This window comes from Microcaecilia unicolor, chromosome 1 (genome assembly GCF_901765095.1).
Source record: "Microcaecilia unicolor chromosome 1, aMicUni1.1, whole genome shotgun sequence".
NCBI classification, from domain to species: domain Eukaryota; kingdom Metazoa; phylum Chordata; class Amphibia; order Gymnophiona; family Siphonopidae; genus Microcaecilia; species Microcaecilia unicolor.
In genome coordinates, this window is record NC_044031.1 from 13,766,471 (window position 1) to 13,786,628 (window position 20,158).

Below are 20,158 nucleotides of genomic sequence, written 5' to 3' on the forward strand. Positions count from 1 at the left end.
TTCTCCAAGCCCTCCAGCTTGTCTAAGACCTGGTGGTGTGCCCATTCGGTTGCAGTGGTTCGTTGATCTAGGACTTCGATCGTCTCTGACTGGGCGTCCAGTCTAGTCTCCACCTCCTCAAGTCTGGATCCGAGCTCCCGTATTTCGCCCTTTAAGTCAGCTCCCATAGTCACCAGATCATTCCGCATTGCTTTCAGATCTGCTCTTATTTCTTGGAGCCATTGCTGCCATTCGGGTCCCATCTCCTCCGCGGGCTGCCCTCGTCCTTTGCTGGTATCTGCCTCCATCGGAGGTGCTATCTCAACGGGAGACGCCGGCTGTGCTCGCTCCTGGCGGTTTTGCTGTGCGGCCGCCATTTTGTTTTTTTCCCCTCGTGGCACCGAGGAGTATGCAAAGCGGGCGAAATCTGCCTTCCTCGTCTCCTCCTGCATCCAAGTCGCCTTCAGCCGCTATCACTCAGGTCTCCGCTCTCTGATGGCGATCAGTGCACTTTTCAGAGCGGGCTTTCGATCGTTTAGTCGCTACGAGTCATGCGGAGCTCAGCTCTCAAGTGACCATGCCGCTCGATGACGTCCACGTTATGGTATCTTATTAGAACTACTAATAAAAAAGCCCCGTTTCTGATGCAAATGAAACGGGGGCTAGCAAGGTTTTCTTCTGTGTGCATGTGGGAGTGTGTGTGTCCCTGCCCTCTCTCCCCTCCCCCCTCTGAGTCCTTCATTGTTACAGAGAGAGCGATTTGATTTCCTGCTTTGCTGTTTTCCTTCACTGTTTGTGTTAGAGAGAGAGCGAGGGCGGGGCAGACACTCATGGGGAAACCGGATATCTCTCCCCCTTCACACTTCCGGCTGGAGGCTTCATAGAACGTTGGTGTTGCCTTTTATATATAGAGATTATTACTATTTATCACATATTTGTGATTTACTTATGAGTTATTTTTACCTAGAAATAAGAAGTGGATTTTCCTAAATCTATCTTAACAATGGCTTCTGGACTTTTCTTTTAGGAAATAATCCAAACCTTTTCTAAATCCTGCTAAACTAACTGCTTTTACCACATTCTCTGATAACAAATTCCAAAGTTTAATTACACTTTCAGTGAAGAACTATTTTCTCCAGTTTGCTATAAATTTATTACATAGGGCTCCTTTTATTAAGGCACGATAACGGATTCAGCGTTTTTTTAACGATTAGCACTTGATAAATGATAAGATGACTATGTCTTAGCATTCCATATACTATATTTTTATAGATTATTTACACTATTGCAGCTTATCTAGTGAATATCTTTGTGGCTGAATCAAAAAAGTTGCTTCCTGTATATGAGATCATTTGGTATCTTACTACTTATTTTTTTACTAATAATTTGTATGTTTTTACAATATAATTAATATTTTCTGTACTAATAATTTTAATGCTTTAGTTCTATGTATAGACCCCTCATGCAAGCACTTTGCTGAAACACTGGCTGTCTCGGGTCTTTCAATAAACTTCACTTCCTTCAACCTAAGGCTTTGCCTCCCTGGTCCATCCATGGTCCATTGGACTTTTTCTGTTGTGTTGTTTGGTTTGTGTTGCTGATTCCCTACTACTACTACTATTTAGCATTTCTATAGCGCTACAAGGCGTACGCAGCGCTGCACAAACATAGAAGAAAGACAGTCCCTGCTCAAAGAGCTTACAATCTAATAGACAAAAATAAAGTAAGCAAATCAAATCAATTAATGTGTACAGGAAGGAGGAGAGGAGGGTAGGTGGAGGCGAGTGGTTACGAGTCAAAAGCAATGTTAAAGAGGTGGGCTTTCAGTCTAGATTTAAAGGTGGCCAAGGATGGGGCAAGACGTAGGGGCTCAGGAAGTTTATTCCAGGCGTAGGGTGCAGCGAGACAGAAGGCGTGAAGTCTGGAGTTGGCAGTAGTGGAGAAGGGAACAGATAAGAAGGATTTATCCATGGAGCGGAGTGCACGGGAAGGGGTGTAAGGAAGGACGAGTGTGGAGAGATACTGGGGAGCAGCAGAGTGAGTACATTTATAGGTTAGTAGAAGAAGTTTGAACAGGATTCCCTCTTGCTTGCTTGCGTTGTATATAGAGTGGGTCATCTCACCATCACTCATTATCCGTCACTCGGTTTTCCTGGACTGAGACTCACCTGCTGCCAGTCACTCCTTAATCTGCCTGAGAAGAGATTTTAAGAATCCAAAGTATAGAACAGGAAAAGTTCTCTACGATGACGAATCACAGAAGGCAAAAGTAGAGACTAATAGACGATTCACCACTGGAGACGTGAGTCCAACAGTCTTTATTATATCAAAGATAACGACCCGACACAGGCTGTGTTTCGACGCTAAAAAGCAGCTGCATCAGGGGTCAATAAATACACTACAAATCAAAACATATAACATATAAATAGTGCCAATAAAAACATATATGCACATCAATATAGAGATATAAAAATACAATAGACACTAATTTTCTGATCAGAAGTCAATATGCTCAAATATGCTTAATAACCATTAAAACAGCATACATATATTCCAAAGATTTAAAAAGTTTTTGGCTTCTGCTAATATAAATAAAAAAATATATAAAAATATGAAAATATGAAAATATAAATATTATGTGTATTCCAGGTATATGTATATAATTTTGGACTTATAAGCCAGCTAAAATATGATGTATAAGTGGTTGTTAGAAAAAATGAAATAGGGTAATAAATATTAAATGCATGTGAAAAAGAAACCAGATGTCGTTTGCACTTTAAAATACTCTCACTTAGCGAGCGATATCCAAAGAACGATTAGGAAACACTGGCATATCCTGGAAGGACATGAGTGTTTCAGAAACAAAGATCTAGTGGTGGCGTATTCTAGGAATAGGAATATTAAAGAAAAATTCGTTCCATCAGCACGTCCTATAGATCCTTTGGATTGTTTACCCACACTTACGCTTGGACATAAACAATGTGGTCGCTGCAGTGTATGTCCACATGCCATAACTACCATCATATTTCAAAATCCGACCAATGAAAAAGAATACAAACTGCACCATTCTTCAGATTGCAACACAAGTGGAGTCATTTACATTATCGTATGCCCGTGCCAGTTACTATATGTAGGCAAAACTAAACGTGCAATCAAGACACGTCTTATAGAACATAGAAGCTGTATTAATAGAGAAGTTATGAGCGCTCCTCTTGTCCAACATTGGAAGGAGAAAAATCATGTAGTTACAGACTTGAAATTTCTTGTGTTTAAAATCATAAGAAAATCATGGCGCGGTGGTGATTTTGATAATCACTTACTGAGAGAGGAACAAAGGACTATTTTTGAATTAAATACAGTCAGTCCATATGGACTAAATGTGGCCTTAGAATGGGTACATTTCCTCTGATTATATTTGTCTATATAAGTTTTTTTAAGTGTGCAATCAATCTAAAATAGATATTTATTCTTTAGGTACGTATATTTTTATATATTTTTCATATGATATCCAAAATATTTCATCTATGGACAAACTATAGCTAATGTTTTAATGACCTTTTTAAAATAGGTTGTGCATCGATCTTAACAAAAGGTGGAGAAAATAAATTACAAGTAGTTCTTTTAAGTATATGTTCTGTATTAACTTATTATAACACACATTTATATTAATCTTTTTTTATCAAAACATTAGAAAATTAAGATCAAAGAGATATTAATGATTTGACAACATTTTACTTTTTTATAAGACCATGTTGGAGTAGAGATAGAATTGTGATCATCTAAATCTTTTTATTATTATATATATATATTTACCTGTATAAAGATGCACACCATTCTGTATATTTGTTCACATTACTTTTATGAAAGTTTTTTGCTTCTATTTTGGTTTCCATTTAAAAATAGGAATGTTCCAATCAGGAGCTTGATTATTTTTTTACCTCCCTTTTCATTTTTTTCCAATTCCTTTTTGTCATATTTGTTTCTTTACGCTGGTTTAATTTATCCTTGTATAATCATCTGTTCCTGCATTGTTTCATTAAACGTATTTTGTGACATCATTTTCTCAGACCACAGCAGCTGCTCACATTGACTTTCACCACATAGGATACTTCCGGCATGTGTCGGATGGGACCACCCCCTTTTCCTCCCAGCATGCTATATATTCTTACTACTTTGCCGTCATCACCATTTGCTCTGATAGTTTGTATCCAGCATATTCTGTTTGGGTAAGCACTTTTTTCTTCTCCTCCCAGTGCTTGATTGTGATGTCTCTCCATTATCCTCATTTAGTTTAGTTCATTATTTATATTTTTCTGACTTGCTTGTTTTGGCAGCATTTTTTGTCCCAACCTTTGTTTGCACAGTTGAGTTTATTTGGCTCTGTATTTACTTTTAGATGCCCCTTTTTTATGTAGTTTCTCCTTCCCTCCCTGCCCAGCATTATGTTGATACATTTTCAGCCAGCGTTTGGTTCCCTTTTACTTTCTCTGCCGGTTCTATCTACTTTTTAAGTATCATATGGATACCATGTTGCCAAAGGTTTGTTTTTAAACCTATTAAGCAGGGGCGTAGCTACGGGCCACCCAGGCCCACCCAATTTCAGCCCAGGCCCGCCCAGCGCCAGCCCCAGCACCCATTGCCGGCCACTGCTGCTTTTCCTGTTGAGCAGCAGGGCCGGCGCTACAAAAAAGAAGAAGCGCTAACGGCGCTAAGGACGAGAAATGTTTAAAAAAAAAAAAGCGCGGCACCGGCAGGCACTGTCTCGGCAGCCTTGAGGCATTGGCTGCTGAGGCATTGGCTGCTGGCTCGCAGGCTCCTCCCATCTGCGGGAGGAGCCTGCGAGCCAGCAGCCAATGCCTCAAGGCTGCCGAGACAGTGCCTGCCAGTGCAGCGCTTTTTTTTTTTTTAAACATTTCTCGTCCTTAGCGCCGTTAGCGCTTCTTCTTTTTTGTAGCGCCGGCCCTGCTGCTCAACAGGAAAAGCAGCAGTGGCCGGCAATGGGGGCTGGCGCTGGCATGCAGGGCGGGCCTCGTCGAAGAAAAGAGGGAAAACATGGAAGGATGGGGAGAAAAGAGGGAAAACAGATGGAAGGATGGGGAGAAAGAGGGAAAACATGGAAGGATGGGGAGAAAAGAGGGAAAACAGATGGAAGGATGGGCAGAGAATGAGGGAAAACATGGAAGGATGGGGAGAAAAGAGGGAAAACAGATGGAAGGATGGCAGAGAATGAGGGAAAACATGGAAGGATGGGGAGAAAGAGGGAAAACATGGAAGGATGGGGAGAAAGAGGGGAAAACAGAGGAAGGAGGGCAGAGAATGAGGGAAACATGGAAGGATGGGGAGAAAGAGGGAAAACATGGAAGGATGGGGAGAAAGAGGGAAAACATGGAAGGATGGGGAGAAAAGAGGGAAAACATGGAAGGATGGGGAGAAAAGAGGGAAAACAGATGGAAGGATGGCAGAGAATGAGGGAAAACATGGAAGGATGGGGAGAAAAGAGGGAAAACAGATGGAAGGATGGCAGAGAATGAGGGAAAACATGGAAGGATGGGGAGAATGAGGGAAAACATGGAAGGATGGGGAGAATGAGGGAAAACATGGAAGGATGGGGAGAAAGAGGGAAAACTTGGAAGGATGGGGAGAAAAGAGGGAAAACAGATGGAAGGATGGCAGAGAATGAGGGAAATGGAAGGATGGGGAGAAAGAGGGAAAACATGGAAGGATGGGGAGAAAAGATAGAAAACAGATGGAAGGATGGGGAGAGAAAGAGGGAAAACGGATGGATGGGGAGAGAGACTCTGGATGGAAGGATGGGGAGAGAAAGGGGAGAGACTGGAAGGATGCAGAGAAAGGTGAGAGACTGGAAGGATGTGGAGAGAGAAGGGACACTGAACAGAAAGGGTAGAGTGATACAGAGACACTGGTTAGAAAGAGGGAGAGAGACATTAGATGGAAGGATCAGGAGAGAGGATAGATGGATGGAAGGATGGGGAGAGAAAGAGGGAAGACGCTGGATGGAAGGGTAGGGAGAAAGAGGTGACACTGGACGGAAGGATGCAGAAAGAAAGAGGGGAGACTACTGGAAGGATGGGGAGAGAAAGAAGAGAGCTGCTGGATGGAAAAGGAGAGTAGTGAAAGACTGGAGAATAAGAGGAAGGGGCATGGGGAGAACAAGGGTGAGAAAAAGATGAAAAGCCATAAGTAGATGAAGGAAATTAAAGAATGGATAGTAAGAATGAATTAAATCAGGACAGAGAGAGAGAGGTAGAAAAATATTGAAGAAAGCAAAGAAAAAGGAGAGAAAAATTAGAAATGGCCAGGAAACCGTGGCAGAAGAGTTAAGCGAAAACGAAGGAAAGCAGAATCTAGAGACTGGGAGCAACACAATGAGAAAAAGTAAATGGCCATACAAGAAAGGTAAAGAAAATAATTGTATTTTTAATTTAGGATAAAGTAATATGGTATTAATAAGGTTTCAGAGACCAATACTTCCTTTGTTAAGTCAGGCGAGGATACCGTAACAGCATTATACTGACCTGAGGCAGGAGGTTTTGGCCTCTGAAAGCTCACTGAAAAGGGTGTTAAGGCTATTAAATAAATTGTCTGAAATCGGATGCACTGAAAAGCAGCACTTTACCCTGTGTGACAAATGCATCTGATTAGCGTGACTAAATTTTGCTGGGGGAGGGGGGTAGAGAGAAAATTTTGTGCCCACCCACTTTGGGTTCAGGCCCATCCAAAATTGGCAGTCTGGCTACGCCACTGCTATTAAGATTATATCTTTATTCAGGGCTTGCAGTGCTAGGTGATACACATTCAGTCAGGTTTGGTTTCATTTTCACTTTCTCTGCTTGTTCAATAGAAATCAAACAAAATAAAACATGGAAAAGAAAATAAGATGATACCTTTTTTATTGGACATAATTTAATACATTTCTTGATTAGCTTTCGAAGGTTTCCCCTTCTTCGTCAGATTGGAAATAAGCAAATGTGCTAGCTGACAGTGTATATAAGTGAAAAACATTCAAGCATTGCTATGACAGTCTGACAGGGTGGGAGGATGGGCACTGCGATGGGCACCAGGACAGCACCCCAATATGCCAACCTTTTTATGGCTGAGCTGGAAGAGACATTTCTGAATACACACCAGACCAAACCTCTAAAATACTACCGGTACATCGATGACATTTTTATGATTTGGACGGAGGGTGAAGAAACTCTGAAACAATTTTATTCTGCATTCAATACATACCATCCTACAATCAGATTCAAAATTGACTACTCCCCAGAAAAAGTCAATTTTTTGGACACCACGGTCTCAATCAGTGATGGCTGTATACAAACATCTGTATACAAGAAACCCACAGACAGATGTAGCTATCTCCACAACTCCAGCTTCCATCCTTCACATACAAAAAGATCCATCATTTACAGCCAAGCCACACGATACCACCGTATCTGCTCTGACCCAGGGGACAGAGACAGACACCTTAAAACCCTGACTGAATCCTTCAAACAGAAGGGCTACAACCCCAAAATAATCTCCAAGAATATTGCCTCCTCCCTCAAAACACCCAGGGAGAATCTGCTACAGTACAAAAAGAAAAAATCCACAGACAGAATCCCGCTTGTAGTGACATACAATCCAGAGCTGGAAAAACTGAGGAAAATCATAAGAGATCTACAACCTATACTCCAGGAGGATGAATTACTGAAAGAGATATTCCCATCCCCACCAGTACTGGCCTTCCGACAGCCACCCAATTTAAAACACAAGCTAATCAGAAGTAAACTTCCTTCACAGACTGAAAAGGAACAGAAGGGCACACTTCCCTGTAATTTATCCAGTTGCAAACTATGCCAAAATATTTCACAGGACCCGACAGTTACCCACAAAGGAAAGATATTCAACATAAAGGAATCTTTCACTTGCTCATCTTCCAATGTGGTATATATCATTCAGTGTAAAAAATGTAACAAGGATGCTATATTGGAGAAACAGGCCAGATGCTTAAGACAAGATTCAATTTACATAGACATCACATGAACAATACTGGTGCCAGTAGGGTTCCCACCCCTGTTGGTCAGCATTTTACAGGACCAGGACACTGTACCAGTGACTTCACAGTGAGAATCCTGAAAGGTAACTTTAAAACCATACAAGAACATAAGACCTTTGAAGTCAGAATGATTGAATATTTTAACACCCCACAGAAAGGACTTAACAAGGATCTGGGGTTCCTAGCCCATTATAAACCATAAAGCTGTATGTCTCTGTTGATCACCCTCCCCTCACCTGTCCACACCCACCCTGTTAGAATACCAATGATATACTTTGATGTCCCCATGCATACCTCCTACCCACTCCCATCCTCCCACCCTGTCAGACTGTCATAGCAATGCTTGAATGTTTTTCACTTATATACACTGTCAGCTAGCACATGGTAAAATTATGTATAATCATACCTGATAATTTTCTTTCCATTAATCATAGCTGATCAATCCATAGACTGGTGGGTTGTGTCCATCTACCAGCAGGTGGAGATAGAGAGCAAACTTTTGCCTCCCTATATGTGGTCATGTGCTGCCGGAAACTCCTCAGTATGTCGATATCAAAGCTCCATCCGCAGGACTCAGCACTTAGAGAATTACACCCACGAAGGGACACTCTGCCCAGCTCACCACCGCCGAAACGGGGGAGGGGAATTAACCCAGCTCATCCCCACACAAGTGGGGGAGGGGAATCCGTCCAGCTCATCCCCGCGGAGCGGGGGAGGGACACCACACCCGCCGATGCGGGGGGATCTGGCTTATCCTGCAACCGCAACCGCGGGAGGAGCTGACTGACCCTAACACCGCCGAAGCGGGAGGGGTACAAAGCTGCCCTACAGCCGCACGAAGCGGGAGGGAGTGCCGGCAGAATTTATGTCTCAATCCAGCCCCGTAAAACGGAGGGGAGAGGAATGCAGCAGCTCACTGTAACACAAACTCGTCTCAACTCTTGAAGAATCCAAGTGAAAGAACTTGAACACGAAGTCTTTCTGAAATAACTGAAGACTAAACTGGAACCTGAAATGCAACCAGAATAAAAACAGAACAGATATCTGGGAGGGGCTATGGATTGATCAGCTATGATTAATGGAAAGAAAATGATCAGGTATGATTATACATAATTTTACCTTCCATATCATCAAGCTGATCAATCCATAGACTGGTGGGATGTACCGAAGCAGTACTCACCCAGGGCGGGACATTGAAATCCCTGACCTCAACACTGAAGCTCCAAACCGGGCCTCCGCCCGTGCAGCCACAGTCAAACGGTAATGCTTGGAGAATGTATGAGCCGAAGCCCAAGTTACCGCCTTGCATATCTCTTCCAAGGAGACGGATCCGGCCTCTGCCATCGAGGCCGCCTGAGCTCTCGTGGAGTGAGCCTTCAGCTGGATAGGCGGCACCTTCCCCGCGGCCACATAAGCCGCTGCAATGGCTTCCTTGACCCATCTTGCCACTGTAGGCTTAGCAGCCTGCAGACCCTTACGAGGACCTGCAAACAGGACAAACAGATGATCCGATTTCCGGAAATCATTGGTCACTTCCAAGTATCTGAAGATGACTCGTCTCACATCCAGATATTTAAGAGCAGAGTACTCCTCTGGGTAGTCCTCCCTACGAAAGGAAGGGAGACAGAGCTGCTGATTCACATGGAAGCGAGAAACAATCTTGGGCAGGAAGGAAGGCACTGTGCGAATAGTCACTCCTGCCTCAGTGAACTGCAGAAAAGGCTCTCGACATGAGAGCGCCTGGAGCTCGGAAACTCTTCTGGCTGAAGTGATAGCCACCAAAAAGACTGCTTTCAACGTCAGGTCTTTCAGAGATGCCCTCGACAAGGGTTCAAAAGGCGGCTTCTGCAATGCTCTTAGCACCAGGTTGAGATTCCACGCAGGCACCACTGAGTGCAGAGGAGGGCGCAGGTGATTAACTCCCTTGAGAAAGCGCACCACATCTGGCTGCGAAGCCAGGGAAGCACCCTTCAGGCGGCCCCTGAAGCAAGCCAGAGCCGCTACCTGGACTTTAAGGGAACTGAGCGACAGGCCTTTCTCCAGACCTTCTTGCAGGAACGCCAACACTGAAGAAATTGGAGCAGTGAAGGGAGAAAGTGAGCCTGCTTCACACCATGCTGCAAAGATACGCCAAACCCTGGCGTAAGCAGTAGAAGTAGAGCGTTTCCTCGCTCTCAGCATAGTGGCGATGACCTTGTCTGAGAAGCCCTTCTTCCTCAGACGCTGCCGCTCAATAGCCAGGCCGTAAGACCAAAGGGAGAGGGATCCTCCATCACCACGGGACCCTGATGTAACCGGCCCTGCTCCACTGACAGCCGCAGAGGATCGTCGACTGAGAGCCTGATCAAGTCCGCATACCAGGGACGTCTGGGCCAATCCGGACCCACCAGGATTACCCTGCCGGGATGCTTTGCCACCCGGTCTAGCACCCTGCCCAACATGGGCCAGGGCGGGAACACATAGAGGAGCTCTTGTGTCGGCCACTGTTGGAGAAGAGCATCTACTCCCAGGAATCGAGGGTCCCGTCCTCTGCTGAAAAAGCGCGGCATTTGGCAATTGGCCGATGACGCCATCAGATCTAGGCTCGGCTGGCCCCAGCGCTTCGTGATGTCCAAGAACGCCTGAGCAGATAGTTGCCACTCTCCGGGCTCCAAGGTATGGCGACTGAGAAAGTCCGCCTTGACATTCATGACTCCGGCAATGTGGGCCGCTGAAAGCTGCTCCAGGTTCGCTTCCGCCCACTGGCAAAGACTCATAGCCTCCTTGGCTAGAGGGGCGCTCTTGGTACCTCCCTGGCGGTTGATATAGGCCACAGCCGTGGCATTGTCCGACAGGACCCGTACAGGCTACAACACCAGTACCGGGATGAACTCCAATAACACCAACCGAATGGCTCTGAGTTCCAGGAGGTTGATAGACCACTTGCCTCTGCAGGAGACTAGAGCCCCTGCGCTGTCCTTCCCAAGCAGTGGGCTCCCCAGCCCATCAAAGAGGCGTCTGTCGTGACGACAATCCACTCCGGGGTCACCAGAGGCAATCCTGCAGACAACTTGTCTGTCTGCGTCCACCAGCTCAGCGCCTTGCGCACTGCTGGGTCCAAGGGAAGGCGCACAGCATAATCCTCCGACATCGGAGTCCAGCGCAGCAGCAGAGATAGCTGTAGTGGTCTCATATGAGCCCTGGCCCAGGGCACTACTTCCATCGTGGCCGTCATAGAGCCCAACAGCTGCACGTAGTCCCAAGCCCGAATAGGAGAGGCTACTAGGAACTAGTCCACCTGAGCCTGAAGCTTGACAATCCGATTGTCTGGCAGGAACACTCTGCCCACTTGGGTGTCGAATCGAACTCCCAGATACTCCAGGGACTGAGTCGGGCGCAGCTGGCTCTTCTTCCAGTTGATGATCCATCCCAGGGAGCTCACAAGAGCAACTACCCGGTCCATAGCTTTGCCGCACTCTGCATAAGAGGGGGCTCGGATCAACCAGACGTCCAGATAAGGATGGACTTGTACTCCTTCCTTTAGCAGGAAGGCCGCTATGACCCCCATTACTTTGGAAAAGGTCCGCGGAGCAGTAGCCAACCCGAAAGGGAGGGCTCTAAACTGGAAGTGTCGTTTCAGGACTGTAAAACGCAGAAAGCGTTGGAGAGGAGGCCAGATGGGAATATGCAGGTACGCTTCCTTGATGTCCAAGGAAGCCAAGAACTCTCCTGCCTTCACTGCCGCTATAACAGAGCGGAGAGTCTCCATGCGAAAGTGCCTCACTTTCCAGGCCCGATTGACCCCTTTGAGGTCGAGGATAGGCCGGACAGAACCTCCTTTCTTTGGAACCACAAAGTAAATGGAGTAACGTCCCTTGCCAATCTGATTTTTTGGCACCGGAACGACCGCACCCAGGCGGATCAGGTTGTCCAAGGTCTGCTGCACTGCCACAGCTTGACCGGAGACTTGCAGGGAGAGAGTACAAACCCGTCTCTTAAGGGTTGGCAGAACTCTAGCTTGTAGCCGTCTCTGATGACTTCCAGCACCCACGCGTCTGAAGTTATAGTGGTCCACTCGCCCAGAAACGAGGACAGCCGTCCTCCAATCTGCACTGGGGCGTGGACCAAGGCCCCGTCATTGGGTACGAGACCCTGGGGAGGACCGGAGGGAGCACCTCCGGGACGGCGGTCTCTGCGAAAGGAATGCTGCTTGGGGGAGAAAATCCTCTTGAAGGAAGAGGGGGCAGAGGAACCCGACTTGCCCGAGCGGTACCGACGGGCTTCCAGCAACCGTCCTCTGGAGGTACCGGGACGAGTACTAGCCCGAGCCCTGACCTCTGGTAATTTCTTGCCCTTAGACGTGCCGAGATCGGTCACGATTTTGTCCAGCTCGACCCCAAAGAGCAGCTTGCCTTTAAAAGGCAATCTAGCCAGGCGGGATTTAGAGGCGTGGTCAGCAGACCAATGTTTCAGCCAAAGCCACCGCCGCGCAGAGACTGTCTGAGCCATGTCTTTAGCTGAGGCTCTCAAGACATCATACAGCAAGTCTGCCAAATAGGCTAAGCCCGATTCCAGGGCCGGCCAATCAGCCCTCAAGGAAAGATCCGAGGGGGAAGCCCGCTGCACCATAGTCAGGCACGCCCTGGCCACATAGGAGCCGCAAACTGAGGCCTGCAAACTTAAAGCAGCCGCCTCAAAGGACGACCTTAAGGCCGCCTCCAATCTTCTGTCTTGGGCGTCCTTTAGGGCCGTGCCACCTTCCACCGGCAACGCCGTTTTCTTAGTCACCGCAGTGATTAAAGAATCCACGGTAGGCCACAGATAGGCCTCACGTTCACTCACAGCCAAAGGATAGAGGCGGGACATAGCCCTAGCCACTTTAAGGCTCGTTTCCGGGACATCCCATTGAGCCGCAATTAAGGTGTGCATGGCATCATGCACGTGGAAGGATCTAGGCGGGCGCTTCGTCCCCAGCATAATGGCAGAGCCAACAGGGGCTGAGGGAGAGACGTCCTCCGGAGAGGAAATCTTCAAAGTGTCCATGGCCTGTAAAAACAGGTTGGGCAAATCCTCTGGGCTAAAAAGCCGCGCTGCAGAGGGGTCATCCGCTCCATCCAAGCGGGGATCTATCTCCTCCAAGGAATCCGCAAAGGACCGTTGGGAGACCTCAGACACCGCTGCCCTCATCTACATCGGAGGAGACAAAGTCCTCCAAGGCCTGGAAATCAACCGAGGGCGTTTACCTCTGGGAACCTCAACCTCTTTATCAGAAGAGGGAGCAGGGGCAGCGTTTTGCATGAGGAAAGCCTGATGCAGCAGCAAAACAAACTCGGGGGAGAAACCCCCAGACTGTGCACTTCCGCAGCCTGGGCAACAGCCCTAGACGCACTCTCAACCGGCGCTCGCAATAGCGGGGGAGAGACATGCTGCGCATCCAAAATGGCGTCCGGCGCGAAACTCCGCGAAGGAGCCGCGCGGGAAGAACGGCGCTTAACTTTAGCCGCTTGTGCCGTCGCCCAAATTAAGGGCGTTCATGGCATTAATGTCTCCAACCTCAAGGGCGGCCCACGAAGAAGCCGTCCGAGCCGCGTGGCCGGCCAAGATGGTGGAGGCGAGGAGCGGGGGATGGGCGTTTATGGCGGGAAAAAACCGCCACGCCGGAGGAACGACCGGGACATTCATCGGTCACTAAACTGTCACCCATCAAGGGCGAATCAGGTTGTAAAACCCCCGCATCCCCTCTAGAAGCGCTCCAGCGATCCGGGGAGCGACCCTTTGCGCCCTCGCCCTCCGTCGCCATATGCCACGAGGAGAAGAATCGGGGAACCCCCTGCCCGCTATAAAAAGGTAAAATTACCTGCTTGCCGCTCCGAGCTGTAACGAACTGGTGTCCCCAGTGAGTAGCTGCAATGAACGTTTAAAGAAACGTCGAATTAAACGCCTTTAAAGACGTTTAAAATTTTTTTTTTTTTTTTTTTAAACGGAGCCAGCGGGAGGGGGGAGAAAAGGAGGGACCTGGCACCACCAGGTTTGCACTTGCTCAAAAGAGCCCTCAACCCCAGGCCTCAACAAAACCTAAGGATTAGGCTTGGAGGCCTAGCCAGAGCTGCTGCTGTGTGTGACCACCACCTGCTGAGATAGAGAACATACTGAGGAGTTTCCGGCAGCACATGACCACATATAGGGAGGCAAAAGTTTGCTCTCTATCTCCACCTGCTGGTAGATGGACACAACCCACCAGTCTATGGATTGATCAGCTTGATGATATGGAATTGCTTATTTCCGATCTGACGAAGAAGGGCAACCTTCGAAAGCTAATCAAGAAATGTATTAAGTTATGTCCAATAAAAAAGGTATCATCTTATTTTCTTTTCCATGTTTTATTTTGTTTGATTTCTATTGATAACCTTAAGAGTGGACTAACACGGCTACCACACTCCTCTGCTTGTTCAATTAATCCCTTGTAACTCTTCAAGGATTACATGGATACTTTGTTATCAGATGTTTGTTTTTAAACCCATTATGTTCTCATTCCTGGCTTGCAGTGCTACGTGATCAGTGAACTGACAACACACATACAAGTAGGCCTCTTTGTTTTGCATTCACTTCTTGGGTAAGCATGAGGCTTTGTTTTTAGTATATTGTCATTGCATGATACTAATATATAAAAGTGCACATGCATTTAATATTTATTACCCTATTTCATTTTTTCTAACAACCATTTATACATCATATTTTAGCTGGCATATAAGTCCAAAATTATATATATATACCTGGAATACACATAATATTTATATTTTCATATTTTTATATATTTTTTTATTTATATTAGCAGAAGCCAAAAACTTTTTAAATCTTTGGAATATATGTATGCTGTTTTAATGGTTATTAAGCATATTTGAGCATATTGACTTCTGATCAGAAAATTAGTGTCTAATGTATTTTTATATCTCTATATGGATGTGCATATATGTTTTTATTGGCATTATTTATATGTTATATGTTTTGATTTGTAGTGTATTTATTGACCCCTGATGCAGACGCTTTTCAGCGTCGAAACACGGCCTGCGTCGCGTCGTTATCTTTGATATAATAAAGACTGTTGGACTCACGTCTCCAGTGGTGAATCGTCTATTAGTCTCTACTTTTGCCTTCTGAGATTTTAAGAATAACAGGAAATCCGTACCTAGAGACATCAGGATCTCATAATTCTCTTTCATCACCTCCCTGTGAAGCTCCTTCTGCCCTTCATCTAAATACTCCCACTCCTCCTGGGAGAAAGAGACAGCAATGTCCTCAAACGTCACCCGCATCTGAAACACAAACCAGAAACACACTTAGGGACACAAGGAAGTGCTCAGAATTCATTAGATTTCAGCTCCTGACATATTACCACCCTCATGCCTTTGTTTTCGGGTTCTCAGTGTGCACATTTTTTTTCTTGTGAAGAATTTCCCCAACAAAAACACCCCCTCTCTTCTATGCTCCAGAACTGACTCCACCTAAGCTGACTCCCAGATCAGGCTTGATTTCCCCCCCCCCCCCCCTCCACCCTCTCACCATTCTCAGTCTAGAACTAGTATGAATCCCTCCCTAAGAAAGATGATACCCCCCTCTGCTCTCCCAGCTTTCTTTTTTCTCATTCCAGCAACCCCACCTCCTCTGCCAGTTCTCCATTCTTCCCAGAGCACACACATCCCATACCTCTCTGACAATCTGACCCCCCCCCCCCACCAGTATGAACAACCAGAGCTCTCTCTCTCTCATATCTACCCCACTGCATTCATTAGTTCTCTTTTTGAAATCCCTCTTGCCCCAGCACATATTCCTTTTTTTTTTTGTTTGTTACATTTGTACCCCGCGCTTTCCCACTCATGGCAGGCTCAATGCGGCTTACATGGGGCAATGGAGGGTTAAGTGACTTGCCCAGAGTCACAAGGAGCTGCCTGTGCCTGAAGTCGGAATTGATCTCAGTTCCTCAGGACCAAAGTCCACCACCCTAACCACTAGGCCACTCCTCCACTCCTCTCTCAGAACATGTCCCTCCCCCCACCCCACCCCACCCCACCCCAGTTCTCTCAACCTCCGCAGCACTCACAAAATCATAGCTGCCCCCCCCCCCCCCCACACACACACACGGTGTCCCCACAGCTCTTTCTGAATCCCACCAATACATCTTCCCAGCTCTCTGTCTCCTTCCCTTGGAACATACATACACCCAACTCCTTCCCTCTATGGAATCCTCAAAATTCAGCCATGGTACCCCACTCACGTTTCAACGATGCATCCCCAGCTTTCTTTCCTTGTCCCTCATCCAAACTTTCAGAGTTTACTCCCCTCATGTAGCACCCCTTCCTCGGCTTGCCCTTTCCCCTCACTCCCTAAACTATCCCTCCACCCTCAGCATGCACCCACCTTCCTGTTACACTGACTAACTTGTCCTGTTGATTGCCCCTCATTTCCCTTCTTCCCTGATGCTCTACACAGGTGGAGGAGCAAGAGGAGAAGTCAGAGAGAGAGAGAGAGAGAGGAAGCAGAAGATAAAGAGATGGCAGGAAGCAGAAAATGACAGTGAGAGAGAGAAAGAGAGAGAGAGAACAGAAGGTAAAGAGATGGCAGGAAAGTGACAGTCAGAGGGAGGGAGGGAGAGAGAGATGAAGCAGAGAGTGACAGTCAGAGAGAGAGAGAGAGAGAGAGAGGGGAAGCAGAAGGTAAAGAGATGTCAGAAAGCAGAAAGTGACAGAGGGAGAAAGGGAGAGAAGAAGGGGAATATAAAGAGATGTCAGGAAGCAGAAAGTGACAGTCAGAGGGAGAGAGAAAGGCGAATGTAAAGCAGAAAGTGAGAGTCTGGTAAAGCAGGAGGCGCTGCTGTTGTGTGAGGGGAGGAGAATCAGGAAGAAGAGTCTTGTGTGTGTGCGTGGCATTGCCTGGCACTGCATCCCCTGCTGCTCACTTCCTCCCAGTCTCCTACCTGCTGAGCAGAAACCCCAAGAGCCATCCTCCTGCCCTTCTCTGCACCACCAGCTCCAGAAAGGAAGGGGAGAGGGGAAGGAGAATGTAAAGAGAGGTCAGGAAGTTAGAGAGTCCTAAAGGAGCAGTTGCAGTGTGAGGAGAGGAGAATGAGGAAGAAGAGCCTGAGGGGCTACAGCAGGGAATTGATTGAGCAGTGCCAGGCTCATTTCTTCTTGTGTGTGCGTGGCATTGCCTGGCACTGCATCCCCTACTGCGCACGTCCTGCCAGTGAGGGGAGGAGAATGAGGAAGAAGAGCCTGAGGGGCTACAGCAGGGAATGGATTGAGCAGTGCCAGGCTCATTTCTTCTTGTGTGTGCGTGGCATTGCCTGGCACTGCATCCCCTACTGCCCACGTCCTGCCAGTGAGGGGAGGAGAATGAGGAAGAAGAGCCTGAGGGGCTACAGCAGGGAATGGATTGAGCAGTGCCAGGCTCATTTCTTCTTCTGTGTGTGTGTGGCATTGCCTGGCACTGCATCCCCTGCTGCCCACCTCCTGCCAGTCTCCTACCTGCTCAGCACAAACCCCAAGAGCCATCCTCCTGCCCTTCTTGGAGATAAAAAGAGGAAGATAGGGAGGAGAAGGAGGGCTGAAACTCCTCCCTCTATTGTTACCCCTGAAGATTTTGACCAATCAGTGCCAGAGAGAGCTGACGCTCCTCCTTTCTCCGCCCCTTCTGTTCTCTCCTGTTCCTAGACTCTTGTGGACAATCAGTGCAAGAAGTTCTCAACCTAACCTCCTAGAATCAGTGTCTGTTTGGCTGAATCGCTTGGCTTCCTCTCCCCTCCCTCAGGAGTCTTGTGATCAATCAGTGTCATGAGGCGGGATCTTGTTCTCTTTTTCTTAAGGAGGTTTCGCTTTTTCTCCCCACAGAAGTCTCGTGACCAATCAGTGGAAGGCGTGTAGCGCCTTGTAGCGCTATAGAAATGCTAAATAGTAGTAGTAGTAGCAGTAGTGGAGCAACAGCCAGGAAAGTTAGTTGACGAGCCGGGATGACGTCAACATATTGAAGCCATTTTGGTTGGTATAGATTTTCTCCTCCCGGTGCATCTGTCATCTAGTACACCCAAAACAAAGCGAACAAAATTATGAGCTGCTGCATCCACGTTGTCGTTTTTATTGGTAGCTTTTTAATTTAATCTCACTTATATTTTCAAACATGTCAGCGTGTACAGCGCACAGATATACACAGATGAAATATAATAGAATAACTTTTCATAGGTAGAGTAGTAATTTGCAAGGAGGTTTAATAGACAGGAGTTGAAGTGACGTCAAAACGCTGAAACCAATTAGGTCAGTCTGGGTTTCCCTTCCCCGCGCAGCCGTCATCCACATATACTCAAACCAAAGCACGCAAACCTATGAGCTGCTGCATCTATGTTGTCATTCTTTACTGTTGGCAGCATTTTTATTTAATCTCACAGCACACGGGTGTACACAGAGGATAAGTTTTCATAGGTAGAGTAGTAACTTGTTATAAATGGAATCACTCTGTCATTGGGAGGGGCTGGTTATAGGGACACCATAGCATGTGTTACGTTTGTGCATAGATTTTCTCCTGGTAATGGGCCACTAAAACAGACATCATGTTAATGAGAATCAGGTGCTCAACATTCAGAGTTTCTATCTATTTATTTATTTATGACATTCATATCCCACATTTAACATGTATTAGGTTGAAACCTGGGAGCATTTGAAAGCTTTTTTTTTTTTAACCTGTGCCTAGATGGTTTGTGGGAACTTGCTCCTTCTATTTTGAAGAATGCAGTAGTATATTACAAAAATGCACTTAATTAGGGTTACCATATGTGCTCTTTTAAGAGGACATGGCCTCTTCAGATATGTCCTACAGGATTTTTAATTTTTAGGGAAATGTCCTCTTTTTCTTTCTGTCCTATCTTATCTAATTTATCTAGGAATCTTCACGATATTGACCATTTATTTATTGCATTTGTATCCCACATTTTCCCACCTATTTGCGGGTTCAGTGTGGCTTACAATACATTGTGAATGATGCAAATACAATTTGTTACAACTCGGTTATGGATTACATTGTGAGGAGTTATCCTCTATCCTCCCATGTTTCAAACCTCCTCTCTACTGTGGCACCATCCACGTCTGTCAACGAGGCTGTTTCTTCTTACAACAATACTCTATCCTCTGCCTTAGACACTCTTGCACCTTTGATGACCCACCCTATAAGGCGTACAAAACCCCAACCTTGGTTGACTTCTAATATCCGCTACCTACGTTCCTGTACCTGCTCCGCCGAACGCCTCTAGCGGAAATCTCAGGCCCTTGCTGATTTCTTTAAGTTCATGCTAACCTCCTTCCAATCTGCTCTTTTACACGCCAAACAGGATTATTATATCCAACTGACCAACTCTCTTGGCTCTAACCCTCGACTTCTCTTCACCACATTGAACTCTCTCCTCAAGGTGCCCCCTCCCCCAACTCCCCCTTTATTATCTCCTCAGACCCTTGCTGAATTCTTTCACGACAAGGTTCAAAAGATAAACCTTGAATCATCTACCTCGCCACCTCTCCCTCCACTAGTCCGTTCCCCTCTCCTTCCCCTCATTCCTTTTCCTCCTTTCCTGAAGTTACTATAGAGGAAACTACACTTCTCCTTTCTTCCTCAAAATGTACCACCTGTTCCTCTGATCCCATTCCCACCCACCTTCTTAATGCCATCTCTCCTGCTCTTATTCCTTTTATGTGTCACATTCTCAACCTCTCACTTTCCACTGCAACTGTCCCTACTGCCTTTAAACATGCTGTGGTCACACCTCTCCTTAAGAAGCCTTCACTCGACCCTACTTGTCCCTCTAATTACCGACCCATCTCCCTCCTCCCTTTTCTCTCCAAATTACTTGAGCGTGCTGTTCACCACCGCTGCCTTGATTTCTCTCCTCACATGCTATTCTTGACTCACTACAATCTGGTTTTCGCCCTCTCCACTCAACCAAAACTGCGCTTACTAAGTCTCCAATGACCTATTACTGGCTAAATCCAGAGGTCTCTATTCCATCCTCATTCTTCTTGATCTTTCCGCTGCTTTTGACACTGTCGATCACAGCATACTCCTCGATACCCTGTCCTCACTTGGATTCCAGGGCTCTGCCCTTTC

At 46.6% G+C, this 20,158-nt stretch overlaps 1 long non-coding RNA gene across 1 annotated transcript; it reads left to right on the plus strand.

Moving 5' to 3' along the window:
• The first annotated feature begins 4,179 nt into the window (after positions 1-4,179).
• LOC115463075 lies at positions 4,180-15,065 on the plus strand. Its single transcript, XR_003940993.1, has 3 exons — positions 4,180-4,205; positions 14,563-14,630; positions 15,034-15,065. It is a non-coding gene; the product is annotated as an uncharacterized LOC115463075 (long non-coding RNA).
• Positions 15,066-20,158: the final 5,093 nt, after the last annotated feature.